This window comes from Mustela nivalis (assembly GCF_964662115.1).
Source record: "Mustela nivalis genome assembly, chromosome: 18".
Lineage (NCBI taxonomy): Eukaryota > Metazoa > Chordata > Mammalia > Carnivora > Mustelidae > Mustela > Mustela nivalis.
Window position 1 is genome coordinate 8,812,421 of NC_139037.1, and position 27,056 is coordinate 8,839,476.

Genomic DNA, 27,056 nt, shown 5'->3' on the forward strand with positions numbered 1-27,056 from the left:
GTGCCCCTCAAGGGCTCACGCCACAGCTGACCCATGCCGGGTGCCGGCAGCAGACCCCACGTTCGGCACGGAACTGAGATACCGCGTCGGCGGGAAGATGGGAGTCTCTGGCTCTGCAAAGCCCTGGGCTCCAGGCACCGTGCCAGATGCTCTCCACACATGGCGCCACTGATACTCCTGACGCCACCTTTCGATGAGGCAAGATCAGCTGCAGCCATGCTGGGGATCCTGTCCGAGGATGAAGGACGCCACACGTGCCGAGCAGACATTCAGGCCCAGGAACGATGGGGGCACGCCCTGGTCTGTGCGCCATACAGCCATGTCCCTGAGGAAGCTTTCCCAGACCCCCAGGCACCCTGTTTCTTTGCTCACCGGCTCCTTTGCTCCCCGACGCCCTCCTCCATCAGACAGGTGTGAGCTCAGGTACGGTGCGCACTATCGGGACTGAAAGGCTCACGAGGCGAGGTACTTCTCTGAGACGGGTGCTGCATGTCGCAGTGGAATCGTGTCACCACAAGTGACACACTGACGTCCTGACTCCCCTATCTGCAAGTGTGACCTTATTTGGAAACAAGGGCTTCACAGATGATCAGGTCAAGAGAATACCATACTGGAGTGCAGTGGTTCCCAATCCAAAGGCTAGAGTCCTTGTCAAAAGAGGAGAAAAGACAGAGACCCACAGGGAAAAGGCCATGAAATGCCCGCAGCAGAGAATGAAGTGATACGTCTCTAAGCCAAGGAACACCAAGGACTTCTAGCAATACCAGAAGCTGAGAAAAGCCTGGAACAGACATCCCTGAGAGCCTTCACAGAGAGCAGTGCCCTGCCAATGCCTTGATTCAGGAATGCCAGGCTTCAGAATTCAGAGGATGTATTTCTGCTGTTTGAAGCTGCCCAGTTTGTAGGACTTTCCTAGGACAGCCCTGGGAGGCCCTTGCAGGCCATCGATGCAGAAAGCACCTGCAGACCACCTACTTTGTGCCCAGGCTGGTCGCTGGGTGCGCAACCTCCTGAGATGCAAAAGGAAACAGACAAAACACACCATTACCTTGAGAGACTCTTAGGGGAAAGAAACAGGGATGAGATACATCTAGAAAATTCCATACACACACAAAAGCTCATCCCATCACTTTCACTGCTCCCCAGAAAATGTCTCCTTGAGGGAGCAAGAAATGGTTGTGTCATATTTATTCAGAGCTTACAGAATGTGGTTTTCAATCCCAAGGGCAATGAGATGATTTCGATGTAAGCCGAGGGGGAAACTGCATGGAAATGCTTTCTCAGCTCCGGGGATATTCATCATTTTACCAGGGGACTTCACATGAATGCATCTGCTTGTCCCAATTCCCAAAACCAAGGGGCTTTGACCCGCCCCACTGAATAACATAAGGGCATGCCGGTAACTCCGATAATCTGTTACAGACAGACGATGCTCATCGTGGGTACAACATGCTAAAAACTCTTTGCTTTAACTTCTGGAAGAAGGAGGGGCATGAATGAAGGAAAGAAAGATCATTCTCAAGAGCTGTTGCTAAAAGTCATGTTCCTGAAAACTCTCTTGTTTTCAGAGAACTCAGGAAAAGCTGAGCTGCAAGTTATCGCTGAGATAATGGAATGCAACTGGGATTTATTTTCTCAGTGGGGACTTTGCTCATTCCCAGTAACCAGAGCCCCAAGAAGAGTGCCCAGTCTGTGACAGGCACTCCTGAAAGATTTAATCCCAGATTAAAAACGTGCGTTCCAGAACAGGGGATGTGGCCAAGACGGGTTAGATCTTCGCTAAGCCTGTTTCCTTCCTGGGCATCCTCAACTCTTACAGCGGAATGAGGGTGGACAGGAGGTCTGCTGCTTCCAGGCCGGGCTCAAAGAACAACCCCCATGGTTCTACATTTCCTTTCCCTCCTCTTCTGCTAAGCCTAGATGAAAGGGTCCCTTGCAGGGCCCTAGGGGGATGAGTGGTGGGTGAAACTCCTGGAGAGGTAAAATTTAGGTCTCTGAATGACCAACAATAGACTATGACCACAGCAAGAAAGAAACCCTTATTATATTAAGGGTTAATATGTGAAACTTTGGAGTTTTCTGTTACATCAACTAACTTACTCTGATATAAGGAACAAAGAGTAAATCCCATTTTTGACCTTGGCAGAGACAGAAAAACAGTAAGCACCTGTGAGGGGTAACCTCAGAGGGAGTGCCAATGGCCAGATTAGCAGAGATGCTGTGGACATTACTGAGAATCCCTGAGAGACAGACCAGGGGATGCTGGCTGCGGGTAGAAGGTGGTCTGGGAGAAGCAGGAAAGAGTAAGATGGAAAGAGGGAAACATGCAGAGAAGAACAAGGAGACAGATTCATCTTCTGGCTTATTATGTTCATTTCTAACCACAGCCCGGCACAATCTGGGCTTCCTACAGTCACCTGTACCTCTCCTACCTCACACCACACGGGGGAAAGTGTTTTAGCAAAGCCCAAACTGACGAATATGGGAAAGAAATGGGAAATGAGAAAAGATACCCAAAGGTCCCTTGCTTTTATGTTTTATGGGGCTCGGTTGTTCAGAATCTTCCCAGGTGACCCTAACGTGTTGCCTGAGTTGAGAACCATTGCTACAGAGTGAACCAAAACATAAAAAAGACAATAAGGGGCCCTGGCTGGCTCAGTTGGTACAGCATGTGACTCTCGATCTGAGGGTCTTGGGTTCAAGCCCCACACTGGGTGTGGAGCCTACTTAAAAAATAAAAATAAACAAAGAAGCAAATAAATGTCCTGTAGCTACTAAGAAGGCCTGACAATCACAGAAGGATACTCAGTTCTCCATTTCCGTTAACCAGCACAAGTGGTGGGAGACCAGCTTGGTCTCGACTTTTCCTTGCTCAGAATCTAGTTTCACCCAGATGCACACAATTCCCAGCTTCTATCCCTTTGCTTATTGTTGAAAAAGACTACAGTTTTGTTTTGTTTTTTTTAAACCTTGCCCCAGTTACAACCTCTACCTCCAACTCCTGCTAGTCTTTCCACTACAGTGACCACTGGTGGCCTCCGGTGGCCCTCAAACACACCACAGCCACTGGAAGGCCTCCTTGCTTCGTGCACTCACTATGTCCTGTGCAATAAGATAGGATGGTGGCTGCCAAGTCTACCACTGATTATGGATGCCTCCTATGTGCCAGGCACTGGGACAACTGCTGTTTATTTCAGAGTCAGGTTCAGATGTTATCTCTCTCATTTGCCCCTCAGACATCTCCACGAGTTAGACCCTGTGATCACTGCCGTGGTACCGATGAGGAAACTGAGCCCGAGAAGACTGATTAAAACTGCCCAAAGTCATGCCATGCAACCAGCAAGTGGCAGAGCTGGTCCTGGACCACAAGTGTGCCTGACTACGGAGTCAGTGGCCATGTCGCCTCCAGGAGGCTGTGGTCAGTACATCTGTCCCCATGCCTTGTCCGTCACCTCTGCTAGGAAAGACAGGGAGCACACCCCATGCAGACTGCTTCCTTGGTGTTTTTTGCAAGTCTGGGCATGCTGGGGCTGCTTGGTCGATGCCGAATGAATAACTGAACGAATCGCTCTTAATTCTGACGGGACCAGAGTACGCATAATCACCATCTCCATCAGCATCTGTGAAGGAAGGTAAAGTATTGCGAAAACTGCAGTTTCTTCGGGTGCCTAGGTGACTCAGTTGGTTAAGCATCTGGCTGTGGCTCAATCATGATCTCAGGGTTCTGGGAACAAGCGTCGTGTCATCGGGCTCCCTGCCTACTGGGGAGTCTACTTCTTCTGCCCACTCCACATTGCTCGCGCTCTCTCAAATTAATTAATTAAATCTTTAGAAGAGAAACTGTTTCTTGATTGAAACACACACACACACACACACACACACCCCAATATCCAAAGTGCCACCTTCTAGGAAAAAAGTGGCTAGATCCTAATTTAATAATTGATCTAAATAGCTCCTTAATGGACAACAGGCGCCAAAGGTCAGTCCCGGGTCACGGCTGGGCTGACCGGGATCACAGGGATGGTAAATTCTGGCTTCTGCACCCATGTTCGTATCTGCTCAGTATGCTTTATTCACTGGGACAGGAAGCAGGGCCTCTTATTTGCCGGGATTGAGAAGGGACAATCTGTGGGGCACCTGCTCTGTGTACAGCGGGTGCACCGTCGCTCACCAACCGTCAGCGCATCTCTGGGAGGAAGCAAATGGCCACTTGTATTTCAGAACGGGCTTGGGCGGGGTGAGCTCTTCCGCTAAGGTCACAGAGCCAGTGACCGGTAGAAGCAGGCTTCGAATCCAGGGCCTTCTGATTCCCAAGTACATATAGAGCATACTTCTAAAAGGAGGGGTTCGGACTGCCCCGAACTTAACATGCAGGGCTTCTGAAGAAGAGAAATGCTCTGTGCTCTCCCCCTAGCCCTCGGAGAACACGTGGCCGGCCTGACAGCTCCACAACATCTGGCCTCCAACATCCCCACGTGGTAATGGCAACAACTGTTATCACCATACAGATTCTGTAAAAAGGACCTAGGCACCAACAAGGTAAATGTAAAAAATATTATGACACATATAAAACCTGGGGGGGAAATGTGAGATAGAATACTGGGAAGAAAAAAAAATCATTCTTTTCATTATAGGAATATACTATTTTTTTTTTCCCTTATAGACACAGGACATGTCAGTTAGATCCGATGAGCTGTGAGATATTTATGGCACTCGCCGGCTGAGAGACACAGACCATGTGGTCCCCAAATCAAGAACCACAGTTTAAGGAGATGCAGGACTAAGAGATTTATATAAATACACATCCACGAGTGATCACCAATAAACCACCCCAATCACACAGACTAACAGGAAGCAGGCGCTGGCAGCAGTAAATGCAAAAGCTGAAAGGGAGCGCTCTGGGCACGTCCTCACCGGGGACCCTGACGGCTTTTCCGCCGCCGGAGACGAGCTCTGGGTTTCATTCCGAGAACTGAGGGGATGTACTTATCTTTCAGTTAGGACCAAATTAATTTGAATGCAGCTTTGTGGCTCCTGCTTAAACAGCTGTTTATTCTCTCCCCAAGAAATTATCTAATGTGCTTTTGGAACGGCCACTTGGACGCTGCTTGGATAACAGACTTGGGGAATAACCCTAAACCCTGCAAGAGACAAACAAGTAGAAGCCAGTGGAAATTTATAGCGTAACCCAAGCTTGCGGAATCATAAAACTCGAGTGTTTTCCTTAATATAGTCAGAGTCACACGTTCAATTCAAGGGTCAAGAATTTGAAACATTGGCAGGCTTCCTATGACAAATATGGTGGTCTGAAATCCTAAACATCTGGCTCTAGTTCTCAAAGACACATTATAATAGCAGATCCTGAGGTAGAGTGACTGGTTCCTAAGGACTTTCCTAGAACAATAGTGGCATTTTAGAAGAGGAGAAAGAAAAGAAATAAGAGGGAAAAAATTCCAAACAATGACAACAAAAAAACATTGCAAATTTTGAAACATAAAGTGAGGTATAAGGTGTGTGTGCATGTGTGTGTGTGTTTTACCAGATATGGCCACAGGCAAGCAAAATTTCTTGGGAAAAGAAAGAAAATAATTTAGAAAGAGCCATATACCTGTCATGCTCAGACTATTATTAAGATTCTCCCTGTCTTACACTTGCACATAATCTTCAAGTCTATCAGACAAATCACAGTGGGCCTAGAGCCTTACTGGTGGGGTCTAAAAGAAACACATCAATTTTCAAACACTAACAATTTTAAATTAGGACAAGAAGGAATATTGTTAGTAATACCGAGAAGCAAGAGGGAGGCATTTCAACTTGCAGAATAACAATACGATTAAATTGAAATCGTTGTTTTCTGAACAGTCATTTTATAAAATGTACAGTAACGCTTTTATATGTAAATTATCTAAACTCAAAAACCTTTCACTTTAAATTGAATTGAGACTAGCTTAAAGTAGAACACTTTGGTGAAAACGTGCTCAAAATGAATAAAACTGCAAAGTGAAACAAATAATATTTTGCAGAAAAATACTGCAAATAAATGCTGGGTTTTTCTTTCTTTTTTGTTGTTGTGGTTATTGTTTATTTGTTTTGCTTTTGATTGATGTGTGTTATACTAAGAGAAACAGGTAAAACTCCTGCCTGCAAATTCATTTTTACCTTTGCTACTGTTTAAAGTTAAGTGATATTTTCCAGTTGGTAAATTATAAATGTTACTAATACATTTCAGAGTAGGTGAAAATATTAGGAGCCAGTGTAAGGTAGGACAAACTAACTTATTTGAATAAAGATGCTTATTCCAAAATGTCCTTTCAATGCATCCAGGGGTCTCATTTCCTTTGTAGAAAGTCTTATTTAAAACCCCTCTCTCAGGGTGCCTGGGTGGCTCAGTTAGTTAAGCATCTGCCTTTGGCTCAGGTCATGATCTCAGGGCCCTGGGATCAAGCCCCCCATCGGGCCTCCTGCTCAGTGGAAAGTCTGCTTCTCCGTCTGCCTCTCACCCCATTTGTGCTCACTCTCCCTCTCTCTCTCAAATAAATAAATAATAAAGTCTTTAAAAAGAGAAAACCCTCTCTCTTTCCTTAATTAACAACACGCGTGTCCCCCATCGACAAGCATCTCGTCTTGACGCTCTTCCTTGGGTGGCTGTTACATCTGCAGTCTTTTTCAGTGCACGTGTGACCATCTCCCCAGTGAGACCGTGTACTCTTTTAAGGCAAGCTTGGCTATCTTTGGATTTTTGCTCTTTCCCTGAGCTGACACAACAACCTGATAGCAGATTTAGCATCTGGTGGTCTCCCAAGAATGAATGAGCAGGGATGGTTGGTGAGACTCTCCGGGGACTTTCTCCTCTACCACAACCACTCCCACCATGGAGATAGCTAGGGGCCATGTACTGTGCTTAACACAGTATGTGTCGAGACTTAGAAAAATGGGCTTCCAGAGGAAAGTGGTTACCCACATAACCAAAGACTGAGGGGCGTGGGGGTAGGGGGTGGGCAGAGCTTGGATCTGAAACCAGGTGTGTGTGATGGGAGGCTCATAATCTTAACCAAACCCCTTTAGATCCGTGGGACAGGAATTCTGCTTGTCCACTCATTCCCTGCACACTACTGTTTTCTATAGTGCCTGGTACCTTACAGATTTAAAAAAAAAAAAAAAAAAAAAAAAGGAGTGTCAGTTCAAGGTATTTCAGAAGAGCCCTGGATGATATTTTCCCCGAGTCATGGACCATGGACCATGGACCCACACTATCTCCCAGTCTTCAGCTTAGCTTCTCGGTTCTCTCAACGCCTTGTTTCCCTGCTCCCCCAAATCAACCACCACAACATTTGAGAAATATTTGTCACCCACATAAATACTTCCTTTACAAAAAAAAAAAAAAAATTCTTACGAAAACTGGGAGTCTCCTGAGCTATATACCTTTTCCATGGAGAGTATGTAAAGAAGCAGAGAATTTTCTACATATGTATTCACCAATTCATACTGTGACAAGTAGTAAAAAACATGCTTTCCATTCAGGTATGGAAAATAGGCAGAAGCTACGCATTATGTTTTAAAGTCTGACTGTTAACTCTGAGGTTGGCAGAGAAAGAATCAAATTCATTTAACTCCAAACACTGTAAAAACCCTGTGATAACTCCTGAGCCAGACTTTTTTTTTTTTTTTTTTTCCTTTCCTTTCCTTTCCTTTCTTTCTTCTTTCTTTTTTTTCCTGTTTGGCACTACAATAATTCTTTTATGATGGTATCCAGTGAGAATCCCTCATGGAATTTCCCCTTACCATGGAAATGCATATGGCCTCTGTGGTACAACAGCTGTGTAACTACATAATTGTTTACAAATGTGCAAAATAAGTACCCAAACCAATAAAAAATAATAACTCGGGCATCCATAAAGAAAAGATTCTATAAACATGCAACGGCCCATACTTTCTCTATAAATAACTGTTGAGGCAAAAATACAACCACCAGAACCCCTGATTTCAAATCCCTTTCCATAAAGTAAATAACGCTGGCAGTCTGGCAGCCTAATACCATTGTGCTTTTCCAAGCAAAAATGCTTTTTTATTAACATTTATCATTTAGGCACCATTAAAGGAACTGCAGCAAAAGTGGATCCATTTACAGTAAGACACTTGGTGCTGAGACCACTGTGTTCTGAATATGCTTCCCACCAGCACACGGCTTCCCACCATCACTTAGGAGATGGGGGGCCACAGAAAGGGAAATACTAACACGAAGTGATGGTGAGGAGGAAGGAGAAGAAAAATATGGATCCTTTCAAATATGCTTCAGGTACTGCCCATCAGAATCCTCCACTAGATCCGCCAGAGTCCAACCCTAAGGAATTCTGTACTGAGTCTCTAAAAAGAAATGAAGTCTTGTCCTTCAGGGCGTCTGCCTGGAATACTCATCCCTCCATCCAGCCCACCTCCTCAGTGTGTCTGGGGAAACTCCTATTCACTCATCAAAACCCAACTCGACTATCCCCTCTCCCAAGAAATGTCCCTTGTCCAACAGCGGAGAGAGGAAATCATGCCCTTCACAGCGGCACCTCTGCATCTTCTAGCAAACTGTCCTCGATACACAGTTGCGGCCATCCGAGCAAGACTGGAGCACTGTTCAAAAGGCAGGAGCTACACAACAATGAATAAGATGGACAAAAAGCGAGTTGTCTATAAACATATGGCTAACTACATGCATAGGATACTATCAGGTAGGGTTGTAGTATTTCAGCTTCTGTACTTTTTGCAATTATTACGCTCTGTCTCCCAGTAGAGACTACTGACTACTGTGTTTCTATACTCACATGGTTTCTCAACTTAGCACTCTCTACTGAATTGAGTTGAATTTTAAAAAACCACATCAACTATCAGCATAGTGTGGGTCAAGTGTAAGGCCTAGAGACAGGGACTGGATTTGGACAAAATGCCTCTGCCCTCTCGAGTCAAAGCCTGGGCAACAGTGGTCATGATAGTTTTGACCACGATGTGATAAAACTGCTTATCCTTTTATACTTTCCAGAGCAAATGTTCTTTCCCATCATCCTCACAACCAAGAGAGGTGTCATCAGTTCGACTTTACTGAGTGTCAAGGAATTCATTCCCTATTCCCTGATCTGGAGCAAGGGTACAGGAGATACCCCTTCTGCAACAAAAACAGGAGAATGAACATGAAGCTAGTAAGACTGGTTAAGGAAAGCCGACTAAAGGAATGGTCGCCCACAAGAAGGGTGGTGACCACCCAGAGGGGGAATGAGGATACAGACCAAGAAGATGCTGGGTCGAAAATCCAGAACAAAAGAAAGGCCCTGCAGTTGGATGGGGCTCCTACCTGCTTGTGGCCCATACCTCCAATGAAATCTCCCTAGAGACCGTCCCCTGGGCTCTACCTTGATGTCACCGGAAAAGTAGCATGGAGATGTGAGAGTTGCCACAGAGCTACAGACGTGTCCAACAAGGGCTGGGAGGATAATGGCGTGGAGGTATGTACAGGGTAGCACGGGGACCCCAGAGTATGGACTTTGGTGAAACTGAACGTGCATCGAGGACAAGGGTCTTGGGAAGATTCCTCTACATGTGATTCTAGTCTTGAAGGGCAAGCAGAACTTGTTGGGTGCACTGGTTCCTAGAAAGGCTACAGCAAACTAACACAAACTGGCTTAGAACCACAGCAGGGTTATTGTTTCACAGCTGTGAAGGCTAGAATTCTGAAGCCAAGGTGTCGGCAGAGCCACCCTCCCCCTAAAGCCTCTAGGGGAGAATCCTTCCTCCCCCTTCCAGCTTCTGGTAGCCCCAGATGTTCCTCAGCTTGCAGCAGGGTGATACCTATGTATGCCTTCGTCTTCCCATGACGTTTTCTCTGTGTCTCTTCACATCATCATCCTGCTCTAGGTTCACCTCTGTGTTCACATTTCCCCGGTATATAAGGACACCATCATATTGGATTAGGGCCTACCCAACGACCTCATTTGAACTTGATCACCTCTGGAAAGATGCTATTTCCAAAGAACGTCACATGCTGAGTTCCTGGAGATTAGGCTTCAACTTGTCCTCTGGACCTTTATTTGGGTGCCACAATACAACCCACAGCAATAGAATAGTGACAAGGGCAGGGCAAGGGGGAGTAGTAAACAACATACTAGGGAAAGGGCATGTTGTCCTTTCCAAAAATATCTGTGTTGGGACCTGTCTCTTCCACTTATTACCTGTGCCCTAGGGAAAGTCTCAACAATGTCGACCCTATTTTCTCATCCGTAAAATGAGAGGGTTAACAACATACCTCATAGCCAGTTATGAGGATTAAATGAGCTAACTCAAGTACCAGGTAGATGAGCAATTGATGGACTTAAGAGATTCTCTCCATTTCCTTTCTTTTAGACCTTCCTCTTGGTGATAATGTTCATTAACCAGCATCCTCTCTAAGACCCCATGCTTTCTCACTCAGAGCCATGCAAGACCTCCTATGGCAGATGCCGTGGTTGGTGACCCACCAGCCTTCTCCCCTGCACACTAACACATGCTACCCAGCATCCCCTGCAGCCCAGAAGGCCACGTGACAAAGTGCACCTGCGAATCAGACGTATGCAAAAGTCACTTGGGGGGTTCTGGAAAGCTTTTGCCTTTCCCATTAAAAGGGTCAGACCCTTCTCTTTCTTCCCACCTGGAACCCAAATGGTATGTCTAGTGCAGTGATGGCCATCTAAGAGCCCAGAGAAATGACCTAGAGAATCACAGGGCTGGTGACCCCGAACTCTGACAAGTGTTGTGCTGCTGAGCCAGCTGAGCCACTGCCAGCAGTTGCCTCCCTCTGGGGTTCTTGTTAAGCAAGAAAAGACAGAGCCCTATTTGTTTAAGCTAATTTTACTTGTGTTTTCTCTAACCTGCCACTGAACTCACTCTTCGATGATAAACCTTCTAATTGGTCTCTCTGTTTCCAGTCCTAAACCATGATGATCCATTCAACACCCAACAGCCATCGTGTGGGCTGGAGTCACATCATAATATACCACGTCATACGTGATACCTTATATCAAACATATATATCATATTATCCTATTGTATCCTATCCACCTCTCTCTAGCTGAAAACTAGCCAGTGGCTCCTTACTGAAACCAGAATCCCGTGTCAAGCCCTCGCATGGTTGACAAGGCTCCGTGTGATTTGGCCCAGGCCTACCTCTCAGCTTCCACCTCTAATCTCCCCCTTGATTTATTCTGTTCTAACTCCACCAAGTCTCTCTGCTTCCTCAAACATGGCCAAGCTCCCTCTCACGCCCAGAGGTCTCAGCCATTGTTTCTTCTGCTTGAGACACACTGCTGCTCCGTCTCTGACTGATTCTGTCACCCTCCATGTCCCTCCTACAACAGCACCCTGCATGGACATCAGGTGCTGTCAGGACATGACGGGTGAATGAAGGAGAGTAAACCTGACATTCTTGAGCACAATGGTGTGACGTGGCCGCACTGTAAGAGGACCCCACAAAAGAGTTTTGGGTTTGTCCCGTTACCCAACGTCCCCCATTTTGTTTTCTTTTTCCCACTTGCCTTCTCCTCCCATCAAGTACAGTCTCCTGGAGATGAAACCCAGACCTACGCACACAGGTACCCACAGAGCCCTCCTGCTCAGAGGTGCAGCCAGGTGGTGGTCCCCTGCTCCCTGAGTCCCAGACCTTAGGTCTTTATTCTTCTCCCACTACATTCACATGGGGACCAATGCATTAGTCTGCCGGGGCGGCCATAACCAAATACCCACACTGGGCGGGCATTTTCTTCCTCGTCCTGGAGGCTGGAATTCCTCGGTCAAGGTCTTGGCAAGTTTGGTTTCTTCTGAGGCCTCTGTCTTTGCCGTGTGGATGGCCGCCTTCCTGCTGCGTCCTCATGTGCTCTCCCTGCTGTGCATGAGCACACCTCCTGTCTCTTTGTGTGTTCAAATTTCCTCTTCAGAGAAGGCCAGTCAGATTAGATTAAGGACCACCCTCATGGCCTCATTTTAACTTAATCACCTCTTTAAAGTCCCTCTTCCCAAACACATTCACATTCTGTGGTAGCAGGGATAAGGATTTCAACCTATGAATTTAGGGGAAACACAGTAAACTCATCATAGGTGCCAAAAAAGCAGCCTCAAAAGACAGAGCTTTGCTGGTCCAGTTAGCACGAATGATTTGTCTCTTACGGCTCACACTATGACCTGTCTGTCATTCTTAGCAGTCTGTCTCTGGAGATGGCTAGATGGTATTTTATTATAGAAAATTTCAAACATACCTCACAACAGAGAAACTAAAACTAGTTAAATGAGCCCATAGTGTCCCTAAGAATTATAACATTCTCTAATCTTGACTGATTTACCTTGCCCTCCAACTGTTTTTTTTTTCCTAAAAAACAATTATTTTAAAGCAAATCCAAGACATCTCACTGGTACATTTTTTTTTTTTAGTATGTCTCTCTCATACAAAATGAATTTTTATTTGAAATATTATCATGCTTACCAAATTAACGGTACTTTCTCAAAACTATCGATTACCTACTCCACATTCAGATTTCACCCACTGCCCCAGAAAGTTGTCTTTGATAGTAGATTCATTTAAATCCAAATCAAAACAAGCTTCACGTATTGCTGTGTCTCTCACGTCTCTTTTAATCCATGGAACATTTTGAAGTCAGATGCGTATTGTCTTCGCACTCAGAGCACTTCCTCACTTAAGACATCACGGCAAAGCATCCATCATCCAAGATCCAGGACCCCGAGAGCGCAGCCCCCATGAATGGGGGTGGGGGTGGGGTTCAGGCTGCTTCTTCACCGAGCGCACACAGATTACGGATGATTTAATGTCCAGGAGGGCAGCTGCTGAAAGACAGGTTCTTTCTCTTTCCAAGTGGGCTTTGTTCTGAATTTGGATTAATTTAAGTGGCACGTGCACAGAGGGAATTTGTAAGATATGTTTACGGAATAATTGTGATCGATACTCATGCGTTTATCAGTGGGAGTGTGTGCGCAATAAGCTTCGGGGAGACTCCTGTGGGCTCACTCTTTAGCGGTGATCAATACTCATAGTCAATCACCAACAGGGGAATCGGAGCACACATTTATATTCGAGCTGGGCTGGGTCGCCTTCTGGAAAGTTCTTTCATTTGGTCGGTTAGTTGCAAATACATTTGTCAGACGATGTTATAAAGGGATGGAATTATAAAATCACATTTTTAAGCATTAAAGGTTTATCATTCCATCATCTGTTCACACTTCCATCACCAAGATCTTTGGGGCTGTCTTTCAAACCATTATTCCTGAACAGCTGTATGCTCTAAAACGGATAGTCTTCTTAGTTGACAGATCCATAGAAAAACATTTTAAAGATTCCACAAAACTCTCAGTGGCCACAGCCACCTAGTCCCAACACTTCCCTTCAAAGCATATACCCCAGTGTGGTAAGAGCCTCTTACTCTTATATGGTGAAGCAATTATTTAGCCCACTTATTACCAAATAAGCCCCAGAAATGGTACCTTTCTTCAAAGGGGACAGTGATATATTTTACAGTGCAGATGCCTGCACATCAATTTGAACGTTACCATTTCCATGTAACACTGGAGGATTCCTGATCTATTTGTTTCTCTAGCACACAAAGGCCAGACCAGCAAGAACAGAGCCAGGCACACTCTCTGGCTAATTTAGCCAGCTGGCTTTAAAGAAACTCATTTGAAACACTCCCCCATCATGACCCTCCATTCTCTAAATTTGTATCCAGTGGTCATTAGGTCCTAAAATCTGACCTCGACAGAGTAGTTACTTGTCAGTAAATGCACAAGCAGAAAATAAAATTACACAGACACAAGAAATGCACACACACTACAGCTTTAAGCATGTCAAGAGAATCCAAGTGCTCAGTCGTCTCCCCAGCATGACATCCCACCAGAGCGGTGCTGGAAAGGCTGGGTGGTGTGGGCATGTACTGGCGGGGACCAGCCAGAGGCCAGGGCAGCCGTCCCATTTCCTGAATGTGCTGCTTCCATAAGCAAGTATCCGGGCAGTGAATTGTGGGTGCAGTTTGTGGCTCCCTGTGCTGCCCAGAAAACAAGTCCCCAACTGCCCCCAGATGCACATGCCGCTTGCTGATTGGACGCAGCGCTGAGAGGTAAACACCTGTTCTCAGGACTCCGGGTGGGAAAGACAGGGTCAAGGCAGGGGACATCGCTATGCGAGAGCCACTGCTAGGGAAAGGAAAGGCACGGACGGCATAAAATGAACAGGGCTCCGGGCTTGGGCTGGCAAGGAAGCACGCTGTCTCTTTGGAACAGGAGGCCACTCGGAGCATGTCCCGAGGAACCAACAAGGGCTGAATCACACCGCACTTTGGTTTTGTTACTTGTTAAGAGGCCCAAAACACGAAGGACACAGCAGCACGTTCAGTTGAGAAGGTCCTGGCAGAGCCCCACAGACAGGCAAGGGCTATAAGATGTTCTAATGAAGAAAAGGCAGATAAGGTGAGAGGGGCTGCGTGGGAGATGAGCCGAAGTCCCTTGCAATACATGTATCCCGGGAGGGCCCCATTGCTTCCAGCAGGCTGGGCCTGCTCCCCCGGCCCTGTGCCCCGAGGGGCCGGGAATCTGCAGGCTCTCCTGCAGCCAGACACTGCCAACACGCCAACACGCTTCTCCCTGTGATCACTGCTTAGCTTAAATGAGTTAATCTTGTTTTCCAGATGAATTGTTATTTTGTCTCCCGCAGGCTGTGATTACCGGATAAAAGTATTGTGTTAACAGGAGGGGGGGGGGGCTTTCAGCGCCGCATCCCAGGCCAGCGGAACCAGCTATACCCCACTCACCTTTTCTCCCCTTACTGCGTTTTAATGGGGTTAAGAGAACGGGGAGAAGAGTGGGGAGCTGTGGGATGACACCTGCAGCGGGAAACCCTTCAGATGAATTATGGCCCCTCACAAGAGGTCAGGGGGCCAATTCATCTTCAAGTTTTGAAACACAGTTTATAATCCTGACAAAATTTAAAACACATCTAGGGCAAAAGATGTGTAAATGACGCTGAGTTTTCAACTCCTCCTTGTGAGTTGCTCTTGAAACCCAGCGGCCAGCAAACAGCTCTCACCTGAGGGTCGAAGACATGGAGTGCATTTTTGCTGGGACATTGTCAAAGTTCCTTTGCCTGTTTGTTTGTTTGTTTGTTTGTTTAGAAAGGCCAATGCCTGGGCTCTCCCCTCACGGAGCTCAGTGCCTCTGTGACTGATGGTGAGAGCTGCTTCTCTTCTTAATTTTTAAATAAATTACTTTGGAGTGTAGAGAGTAATTCATGCCATTGGAATCGTAGACATTTGTCCTAAGTTCATCCCCCACCATCTTTCACTGTGAGGTCTGCAAGCCGCTTATTACGCCCTTTGAGCCCTGGCTTGACAACTGGTAACAATTACCCCCAGCTTCCAAGGTGATTGTAAGGATACGCAATAAAGCACGCAACGCTTTCAGCGGGTGGCGAGTGTTTAATGAGGAGCAGCTCCAAAAGCTATTATTATTTTCTAAGGTACTTACTAAATCATAGACTGATACCAAGACTGTGTGGGAGAGTAGGGGAGAAACAAAAAGAGGTCATGGGTGGGTGTCAGATTTTGCAACCCCAAAAATACTAGATGCTTAAATTCTAATTTCAGATAAACAACAAATAATTTCTTAGTGTAAGTGCATCCTACACTATGTTATAGTATTTTTATATTTTATATATATAGTATTTATATACTATAAGCATATATATCTATTTTTTCCATACACACACACACACATCCTATACTATATAGGATACATAGTATACATACATAGTGTGTGTGTGTGCGTGCGCGCGTTTGTATAAACACACACACACACACACACACACACACAGTACAAGCATGTCTCAAAGACTGCATGGCTGCATTTATACTAAGAAACTATTTGTTGCTTATCTGAGATTCAAATATATTCAAGGTCAGAAGGCCAAAACTGAGACTTCCTTACCAGCTATGTAACTGCGGAACAGATATTCTAATTCCTTGGGCCTCAGTTTCCTCCTCTGTGAAATGAGGCTAACTCTAAGAGTAATGCCTGCATAACTGACACCACTGGGGGTGGAATCAAGTAATGTATGTGAACATGACTTCTAAGCTGCAAAGTATCATTCTTTTTCCGCTTCTTTCTTGTCCATTTATTGCTTGAGACTAGAAACAGCCTAATCAGGGAAATACAAATCACAACCACAATGAGATACCACCTCACACCAGTCAGAATGGCTAAAATCAACAAGTCAGGAAATGACAGATGCTGGCGAGGATGCGGAGAAAGGGGAACCCTCCTACACTGTTGGTGGGAATGCAAGCTGGTGCAGCCACTCTGGAAAACAGCATGGAGGTTCCTCAAAAAGTTGAGAATAGAGCTACCTTATGACACAGCAATTGCACTACTGGGTATTTACCCTAAAGATATAAATGTAGTGATCCAAAGGGGTACATGCACCCGAATGTTTATAGCAGCAACGTCCACAATAGCCAAACTACGGAAAGAACCTAGACGTCCATCAACAGATGAATGGATAAAGATGTGGTGTACACACACACACACACACACACACACACACAATGGAATACTATGCAGCCATCAAAAGAAATGAAATCTTGCCATTTGCGACAACATGGATAAAACTAAAGGGTATTATGCTTAGTGAAATAAGTCAATTGGAGAAAGACAACTATCATATGATCTCCCTGATATAAGGAAGTGGAGATGCAACGCGGGGGGCTTGGGGGTAGGAAAAGAATAAATGAAACAAAATGAGATCGGGAGGGAGACTAACCACAAGAGACTCTTAATCTCACAAAACAAACTGAGGGTTGCTGGAGGTCGGGGGGGTCAGGAGAGGGGGTGGGGTTATGGCCATTGGGGAGGCTATGTGCTATGGTGAGTACTGTGAAGTGTGTAAACCTGGTGATTCACAGACCTGTAAGCCTGAGACTAAAAATATATGTTTATAAAAAAAATTAAAAAATTAAAAATATATATATAGACTAGAAACAGCCTAATGTGCCACGGGTTTTGTAGAAGGCCCTTGAGCCTGATCCCAAATGTGGAGGGAAGAATCTTTGCCCAAGGCTTCCCTTCACAGGGAGGGCCAAGGTGTCCTCCTTCTCACCAGGAGGGAGTGAGAGCCTCCTCCATGCTTCTGTGCCGAGGTTGGCGGCAGACAGCCAGGTAAAGAGGTATTTCCCATCAAAACCACAGATGGCACGTTTCTGAGAATGGCCTTTCCAAGGATGGTCTCCAACTCCTAAAGTCTGAAGTGGGTGTCTGTTTCCCAGTGAGAGGCGCCCCATGGTCCCACACAGAAGCTGCTGAGAATGAACGAGGCCTATAGCCATTACGCTCGCCTCTTCTCTGAGATGGTGATTAGAATCTTCATTAGAATCTGGAGAAGTTGGAGGCTTCAGAACAGAAAATGCTGACACATTCTGAGCATTTCCACCGTTTAGACCATCCTGGTATAAAGCCCGGCTTCACCTGCCCCCTGGTTGCGCACTCCCCAGCAACATGCGTCATCTCCATGAACTTCCGGGGACGCGACAGGCATAACCAGGAGGCCTGGCTGACCGGGTCATATGAGGAGATCATACATGGAAAGCATCATAGGCGTAAAGCATGATCTCGCCGCCCTCTTTCCTGGCACGTGCATCGGTGTGACGGCTTGCAAAATGTGGGAGAACACACCGACCAGTCAACTCGTAGTTCCTTCCACGCGGCACTTCTCAGTCACCAGGGATAAGAGAGCGCCACGCGCAGAAGACGGGGGAGACGCCCTCCCGCCCGGGAAGCCCGAGAGCCACTGACTCCGGACATCCCCAGTGCTCGTTCCCCAGACGGCCCTGACCCAGCAGAGGAGAGCGCGGATTCTCAGACCCTTCTAACGCCAAACCTTCGCAAGCGAGCAGAGGGGCAGCTGCAGGGAGACGCCGCACTGCGGGGGGAGGGCGCACGGACACACACCCACCGCCCGTGTTCCATCCACTGCACACGTGCTGTCGCATATCTGGGGTTTTACACAAATCCTGGGCAAAAAAATAAAAATAAAAATAAGAGATTTTTTTGCATGCAGGTGAAGTCTGACTGTGGTAACTTTTTAAGACATTCAGGGAAATGTGATTGTACTCACACAAGTAATATTCTGAATGCGGTGAGGGGTGTGAGGAGGGAAAGGAGTGTGCAAGAGACCGCTTCACACTGAGACTACGTGAATGATCAGAATCAACACCTCAGCCCAGCGTTCCCCACAACCCAGGATGTCAATTATGCAAACAGTTTGTTCATGAAAGGACAGACGTTTCTCTTGAAACATCCGATGGCTGGCATGGGAGGTGGTCTCCTTAGGCCACTGCGGGGCCAACGGACTCACCTCCAAAGGCAGCCTGTACCTCAGTCCGCAGGAAGGGGGGACCCTGAGAAGGTGGACGAGCCCATCGGTACTGAGTGAGAGCACCGGCCACAGGGGGCACCTCAGGCTGGAGAAAGGACGTACCCTCTGGTGGCCCGGACGGTCCACGGTTTCATAACTGGGAGGACCTAGGGTTTGGGAGATGTGGGACCCAGCGCTGAGGCAGAGAGACACTTCGGAGACATGCCTTTCTCCTGCTCCTTCCGTCTGCTTCTTTCTAGCTTTTTTTCTAGATTCTTGGAGAAAACACCTAAGCCACGGGCGGCAGCAGACTGCAGCACAGGTTTTAGCCTGGCTCTGGAAGGAAATAATCAGTGCGTGTCAGGATGCATGTGTGTGTGTGTAAGTTAAGGTTCAAAAGCCACCCTGATGGTCTGAGAAAGAAGAGGGGGTCCAAGGAGGCAAAAGTTAGTCGAAAACAGTACACATCTATATCGGAGAATCTGCTCTTCTGATAATCTTACTACATTATTATGGGGCTTTATAAAACGTGGGGCTTATTAGTGGGAATGTTTTAAATAAAAAAAAAAATTAAGATTTTATTTATTTATTTGACAGAGATCACAGTAGGCAGAGAGGCAGGCAGAGAGAGAGAGGAGGGAGCAGGATTCCTGCTGAGCAGAGAGCCCGATGTGGGGCTTGATCTCAGGACCCCGAGATCATGACCTGAGCCAAAGGCAGAGCCTTTAGCCCAATGAGCCACTCAGGTGCCCCAATAAAAATGCATTTTGATAAACAAGATGGAATTGTGTTTGTGATGAAATGTGGGAAAATTTATACTTGAATTTTGATAAAACTACCATCTCTGACTACTGAGTATATTTCATGGCGTGGTCAGCTTCCTGAGAATATAAACCTGTCTTACTCATTGCTATATGCATGGCATCTACACCATCCTCCACACTCAGTAAATGTGATTTACAAAAGAGATAAATGAATGCCTATTCCTAGCAGGTCACTCTCCTTAGGAAGATACACTACCACCACCTGGTGATAACATACCAGAATTGCAGGAATAGGGTTTTTTGTTTCATTCTTGTTCTTGTTTTTAATGAAAGTGCACACAGCAGCAGTATAATCTGGTGGTATATATGGCATTGCACAAAGTCACCAAATGCAAAGAACTAGGAGCAAGAAAGCAAAAAAAAAAAAAAATATATTAAACTGCTTTGTGTGGGGATCCCAAGCAATATCAGCTTTTTCCAGTCTTTTCCGGTCACGTTAAGTATTTATTTCACGAAATCCTCCCATATTTTTAGGCTGCACAACTGTAGGCTAAGAGCGGAGCCAGAGCCAGGTTCTCACGTTAGCTTAGAGAGCCTGGAAGGGCGAGGACAGCTTGACTGGCAGCTGACAATCTGCGGACAGAACAAAGATAGAGGCTTCATTCAGGACACTGCGGGTTTGTATGGCCACATTTGCTTTTCCTTGTTTTCCCATCCTCTCAGTGGAAGACCCTTTGACCCTTTTTGCTTTGGTTTGTTTTGCTTTTCATACAGACCGTGTTGTCAGCTCGGTCCGGAAGCTACAATGAGTATGAAGTACTGGGCAAAACAGCATTTGATAAATGTAAACAATATGCATAGAGAAAACCTCGCAGATGAAAAACCCACAGACATTTTTAGCGGCCGTCAGACGGAATGCAAATGGCTTTGGAAAATGTAAGTGGCTGGCTTTTTAATATCAAAGAAATCACAGCCTTTTCTCTAACACCAAAAACACTGCTGCACCGAAAAGAAAGAAGCAACTAAGGGAATCGGGCGGCTGATTTTCAGCACTCAAGAAGTCACTGCCTCTGCCCTCACCTCGGGAGCAGTCGTCGTACTTCTGGAAATGTTAGCCGGGGGTAGATCAAGAGAACCAGTGATGCTGTGTTTTTAAGGCTCCCTCTCAAAACCAAATGCACTTCCTGTTTTTGAGGAAGAAGGAGCAATTAAAAAAAAAGAAATAAAAGACTTCACCCGGCTCACACATGAAGCTGGGCGATGTCAGTGCTTTGGAAATGCTCAGCTTCGGTGGTTTTCCAAGGCAACGCGCAGGCAGTCTTGCCTGAAAAAAAGGAGTCAATAGGGAGAAAATAAATAGAGCATTTCCAGAGCTCACCCAGCAGCTCGGAAAACTGTCTGCTTACTATTACACAGTTTTAACATTGTCATAATCATTTTCACAGTAAAGATACTCTTCCTGCAGTTTAGACCAAGAATGCATGACTAATTTTAACCACTTGTGCAAATCTCCTAATGGAAATTTCAAACAGCTTTTGTGGATTAGGGTTTTGTAAACTGCACGGACAGAGCGGCCACAGATACAAGTGGCAGGTCTGCTCACACCAAGCTGTTGATGCCTGACAGGTCCCCGAGCAAGGGCGGGCAGCTGCACAGCACTCACACAGGCTAGAGTCCTCCGTGGCACATGTAGGACATGTGGTACGTGTCCAGTTAGAACAGCTGAGGGTCTTGAACATGCAGACCAACGGCCATGTGCTACCATCTCAAGATGAACCAGTAAGTTCTAGAGGTGAGCAAGAGCCCCGCCCCCCACCCAATGATCTCATCAAGTTTAAACCTCCAGCCTCACGGTGGGGAGCACAGTTCCCATTTTAGAGACAGAAACTACGGCTCAGAGAGGTGTGAGGGCAACCCAACTGCTGGTGGTTGGAAAGAAAATCTCTAACTGCCCCTTTCCGTGATCACGATCACGACCTAAGGATAGACCCCCATGGCTGGGAGACTAAAGAATCAAGTTCAGATGGTTAATTTTAATGGTTGCACCACAAGAAGGCACACGATGCCACTGAATTACACATTTAGAAATGGTAAATTTTATGGTATGTATATTTTAACACAATTATAAAAAAAATGAAACAAGTCCACAAGCCCAAGTCCTGTTCCACTGAGACTGACTATGGTTGTGGTCACATGTGTGAGGAATATTCTGTTATACCCACCTCTTTGTCCACCACTGTGGCAGAAACTCAGAGCATTAAAGAAAAAAAAAATAATAAGGCAAATTCCTTCCCTTTAGGTCAAAGTCACTGGGATAGTTGGAAACGTGTTTTGTTTTGTTTTCCCCGTTCCCCCAAATTCAAGCATTTTGGGTTTCTGGGGCTTTTTAACCTCCTTCATGGAGATTCTAACTTCTACCATGTTAGCAATTTTCACAGGAGAGTTGGAGAAGCAGCAGAAAGCAGGACAGGAGGCAAACACGGGGAGCGGCTGTCTGGGTGACTGAGGGTCCTTATGAAACACAGAAAGAGGCTCTTGTCTGGAGGTGGGGGGGGAGGAGGGAAGGGAAGAAAGAGCACATGGACACTGATGTCCTCCCTCTTCCCTTCCTGCTCCCTCCTCCCTCTGGGTTCTTGATTTCCCTCTAAGGTCCCTCCAGCCCTCAGCCTAATACCTGGTCCTCGGGGGAGCCCGCTGTGATCCCACTAACCACTGCAAGATCTGAGAGTTCCGGAGGCTTGCCTTTCAGACTGATCCCCTTCGGTAGGGAGCAGAAAGTTCTACCTAGACTTACACGAGAAGATTTGGGGCAGGTCTTTGCTCCTGAAGCCCCGGACTCCAGCAGGTGGGGGTGGTGGGAAAGAGGGGGCGCTGCCAAGGCACGTGGTCTCAAGGAACCCCACTCTGGTCCCTTTCTCCCGCAAGTGAGTGGTGGGATGAAAATGGGACCGGAGAAGGCAAGAGCTCTAAGGAGGAGTCTCCCCTGACCCCAGAGAACACGACATCCTCTAAATACGCTCTGCAAATGTGTCCACAGCAGATCTGTGCCCTCATCTTTGCCTCCCTGATGTTCTCAAGGCCTCTTCTTTCTTACCTCTGGCTTTCCACCTAGAGAAGACATCATGTCACTTGCTCCCCGACCAGCTCTCGGTGGTCAGGAAGTGCTGTTGGCCATTTCTCCCTCTGCGCTCTGTAAGTGGGCCTCCCTGCCACACTCCACACACCAGGGGCGGAGCCACCAGGGAGGGGAGCTCAGGCTGTAGCTCACGTCACGTCCCATGCCACACAGCCCATGTGGCTTTACCAGGTCCTGACAGCCTTGACCTAATTCCTGGTTTACGACGTGGTTCAGACAAATGAGCTTTGTGTGTTCTCTCCAAGGCCTTCTTCCTCCTCTGGGTCTCCAAGCCCTCCAAGGGGAAGAGAGGAAAGAAAGAGGCAGGTGTGGGGAGAAGTGGGGGTATGGAGGGGTGGAGAAGGAATGAGAGGCAAATCCTGGAGCTGCCACCAGCCATAGAGCCATCAGACCTTCAGCTGCATCCTTCGTCAGACCGAGGGTGACCGAGGGAGACTACCGAGTAAGGTAACCAAATAATCACGGCAAACCGCTGTGTGGGGCTCATCACATGAGACCCTACGTAGAGCGCTTCACAGAGCGCTGTAAGTTTCCTTCCCTCTGTCACCTGAGAGCTGAGTACTAGCATTACCCCCGCTTTGAAGAGGAAGAGATTAGACACAGAGAGGCTGAATCATTTGCCCAAGGCCACACAGCTGTACATGGCAGAGTCTGGATTCCAACCCAGGCAGGCTGGCTCTAGGCCATGCTCTTCCCACGTCACTTACTTTCTACGGTGGCATCTGTTATAGGCCCTTAATAAATATCAATCCCCTGCCCCTGCTTTTTGAGATTCTTTTCACCATAGTCCTTTGGGTCGATTTTCAATAAACTTCAAACCTCTGGGTGCTGTGCTGCTTAGCTTTCTTCCATTAGCTGGAAATCATTCAATAAATATTCATTAAGCACCCGCTCTGTGCCAAGTACCCTGCTGTGAAGGGCCCTTTAAGTCCCGGCTCTTGAGGCTGTGGCCAGGGTGACTGTGAGGTGTCTGTGGTCAGGCCCACAGAACACCCATAAATGCCACAAGCTAACCTGGTGGCACACTGAGGGATGGTTCTGTCAAAGGGACACAAGAGTGCTGGTGTGGTCTCTCCCCCAGGCTCGTGGTTTCCTGGCCCTTGGGGCCTAGTGCCTGCTGCACTGACCAGAATTTGGGCATGCTTCTGTGAGAGTCGCTGGTGCATCTCCTAGCGCGTCCGGAAAGCTGAGCCTAAGATAGTGCTTCTCAGTGGGGGTGCTGCCGCCATCTGAGGAAGGACACCTGTCTGTCGCACAGGACGAGCCATACACGGCAGGATGCTCGCCATCCTGTCCTGTAGTCACCTCTGTTCCCCAAGGTGCAAAGAGCCTTGGTCAGCTTGGACTGATTAAAAAGGCCACAGGAGTGGGGAGGGGTGAAGCACCATCCTTAACTGAGAGCCATTGGCTTAGAAGATGTGACTGACGGCAAGTCAGACGACCCCACGAAAGACAGCCCACATCATTCTGTGGTCTGGAGAGATAGAACACCGGTGAACAGAGCACCGAATTCCATCAAGTTCAAGGGTGATTTAAAGTTGGCTGGAGATAATTACATGGAAAAGCCCAAAGAAAGGCAAACCTCAATTAAGTAAGGTGCCATCTGGTGGAAGGTGTGGATGTCAGGGAGCAGAGATAATAGGAGATCTGTCCTCTTTAAGAAATAGAAACATCAATAATCATAAAGAGGCGCTGCCCTAGAAGTCCAGGTGTCCATGGGAAACCAGTCCACATCTCAGCCAGGAGCCTCCCTGTTGTTAAGATCTCAGTATGCGGAGACGGCAGTCTTCAAAATTACATGCCAAGGGAACCCCAACATTGCTTGGTATAACATCATAATTCTTCAATGCACAGACATTATTTAGCCACAGAAAAGCTAACAGAGAATCAAGCATGCTGTTCTCACAACCGTCCTGTGAGATAAGTGCTATCATGATCCCTTCTCAAAGATGAGCAGAATAAGCATAGAGAGGTTAAGTTACTTGCCCAAGGCCACCCAGCTAGATATGGCAGAGATGAAGTCCAAACCCAGACAGGCAGCATTTGAATCAAACATAAAAAGTAATGTTCTATTTTAGAACATTCTATGTTAGAACCAAACATGAAAACATTTAGAACATTCTATGTTAGACCTAAACATGAAAACAGTGACATAACCACAACAAGAGAAATATACTGTCATACTGACATAGCTTCAGATACGTGGTATATTATGGATTTGTAATGTTATTTAATTTGGCCCTCAAGAGCAGAGGTTGACAAACTAAGGCCTTTGGGCCAAATATGGCCCACCACTGTTTTTGTGAATTAAGTTTTATTGGAACACAGCCAGATCCATTCATGTAAATAGTATCTGTGGCTGCTTTCAGACAAAGGGAGACTTGAGTAATTGTGACAGAGACCATCTGAACTGCAAAGATGGAAATACTTACTATCTGGCCCTTCACCGAAAAAGTCGGGGTAGACATCAGCCTTATAAGTTTCTGCTCTAAATATGCACATGGTAATTGCTACAGAATTGTGATGATAAGGTAAAGTATGACTATACTTACAAAAGCATCAGACATTCAGAAAACTTCAGATTTATCATGTTTGCAATCAAATTGATGAGATATACACAGATCACTTACATTTTTGGGAAGCTTGCCTTTAAGAGCTCTTGAAAAGGAAATCAGAATAGTAAATTCCTAAATGCAGCTTAATATTTTTAAGATCCTTACCTAAATTCAAATATGAGCTGAAACATTATTCTAGAGCTCAAACATGGCGGCTAAAATTTCTCGGGCTTACAAGCAAATAGTGAGAATTGCGAAGATGAACTAAAAGGCCTGAAGAAGAGCTAGGATTTGATAAAGTGAAGGAAATGTATTTTAATTTAATTTAATTTTTTAAAAGATTTTATTTATGCATCTGTCAGAGAAAGAGATCACAAGCAGGGGAAGCACAAGCGGAGGGAGAAGACGACTCCCTGTGGAGCATGGAGCTCGACGTGCGGAGCTCCATCCCAGGACCCCGCGAGCATGAGCTTAGCCCAAGGCAGACGCTTAACCGACTGAGACACCCAGGCATCCTGAAATGAATTTTAATTTTAAAAACCTAGGTAAACACCATCTTCTCCTTACAAAGGCCACCTTAGAAGCCACCAAAAAACCCTATTAATAACCTGGATCCTCTATCACGCCTTCCCTTTGCTGGTCAGTAGTAAACCTCGGCGAAAGAACTCAAGAATCAGACCTGGGTCTTTGCTGCCACCAGGGCCTGAGTCCGGACCCGATTCAGGGTGTGAATCTGTTTCATAAACGGGATTGGCCTTCGCCAAGGAATCCCATATAAGACAAACATCAGGGACAAATGGCAATGTGAGATGCAATTAAAAATTATGTTTATATAAAATAAATATTTTACATATGCATTATATATTAAATCAGTGTTTTATATAAAATTAAATATATGTATTAATAGATATGAATATATATAATCTACCAAACCACTTTGTTATTTCAGGTGGCCTTAACAATCTATAAAGCCCTTTCAAGTATACTGTGTCTCTTGATCCAGTGAAATAATGTAGCAACTCAGTGGCTAACCAGAGCTTTGAGTGGAGTGATTCCTGCCTGCTATTAGCACTGCCTTAGGCAAATCACTAGGCCTCTCAGTTTTCTCAACACTAAGCAAGGGTGATAATCATCATACCTGCTTCATGGGATATTGCTGGGATCAAAACATGAAGTGTCTGAAATGAGTGCTTAGCATGCTGCCGGGTACACAGTAATGGTCACATGGATCCCTGCTGTTGTCACCAGAACTACTACCATTCTAGAAAAATCCGGAAAGGTCAGAAAGGCCGGCATCACTCTCTCTCTTTGTGGGGGGGGAGTTGCCAGGCACACAGAGACTTGTCCAAAGCATGCAGTGCAGCCCCCAGGCAGTGGCACCGTATTTCTGATTCCCGTGCCCAGTGCTGGGAGTCTCTCCTGTGTTTCCCACCTGCCCTGCTGCACCTCCGGCTTGACCACCATCAGAATCACTTGGAGGCCTTCTTAAAACAGACTGCAGGCCCCATCCCAGAGATTCTGATTCAGCAGCTCCAGATCCGGGGCGGGGCTCAAGAATTCTGCATCTACAAGTGACAAGTGATGTCAGAGCTGCCGGCCCAGGGACCCCACTTTAAGAACCACAGGTCTAACTCAGTGGAGCACCTTTAGGGGGCCACACCTGCCTTCTACAGCATGTCCAGTGCATACTCATGGGTCATTCAAACACTTGGTACTTTGTTTTACTTTACTATTTTACTTAACTCGATTGCATTTTTGCCACGGTTTCAGTCTGGCCCTTGATTCTCTTAGCTAACAACCCTTGCCCTTGTCTCTTTGATCCACCTGGGTATTGCCCCTCCAATCTGCGATACACTCTTTTCTTTCCAACCGTGACCTTGGCTGCTCTCAATAAACTCTGCCTTTGCAGCGTGGCTCTGCTGTCGCCAATCCAGCCACCCGAGCCCTCTTTGGCAGGCCACAGCCTCACAGGTGGGACCTGAAGGCTCCTATCTGATGAATTCAGCTAAACCCCTCCTGACCTACCTCTGTCAGGAAAGACAAGGCTCTCTCCTTGCCAACAAGGGCACTGACACGCCCCCGATCAGGGCAGAGACGCAGCAGCTTTGGCAAGATGGACCCGCTCATTGAGAAAACCGCTCACTGACTGATTTCCTGCTTCCTGCTTATAAAACAAGGGAGAGGCACCA

At 46.5% G+C, this 27,056-nt stretch overlaps 1 protein-coding gene and 1 long non-coding RNA gene across 11 annotated transcripts in view; both read right to left on the bottom strand.

The window, feature by feature from the left end:
• The window catches only part of WWOX (WW domain containing oxidoreductase), a 958,224-nt gene that overhangs the window by 432,517 nt on the left and 498,651 nt on the right, over positions 1-27,056 (bottom strand). The gene's annotated exons all lie outside the window — the stretch shown is intronic.
• Positions 19,421-26,975, bottom strand: LOC309853840. Its single transcript, XR_014305983.1, has 3 exons — positions 26,893-26,975; positions 20,257-20,360; positions 19,421-19,809 (listed from the first exon to the last, which is right to left on the bottom strand). It is a non-coding gene; the product is annotated as an uncharacterized lncRNA (long non-coding RNA).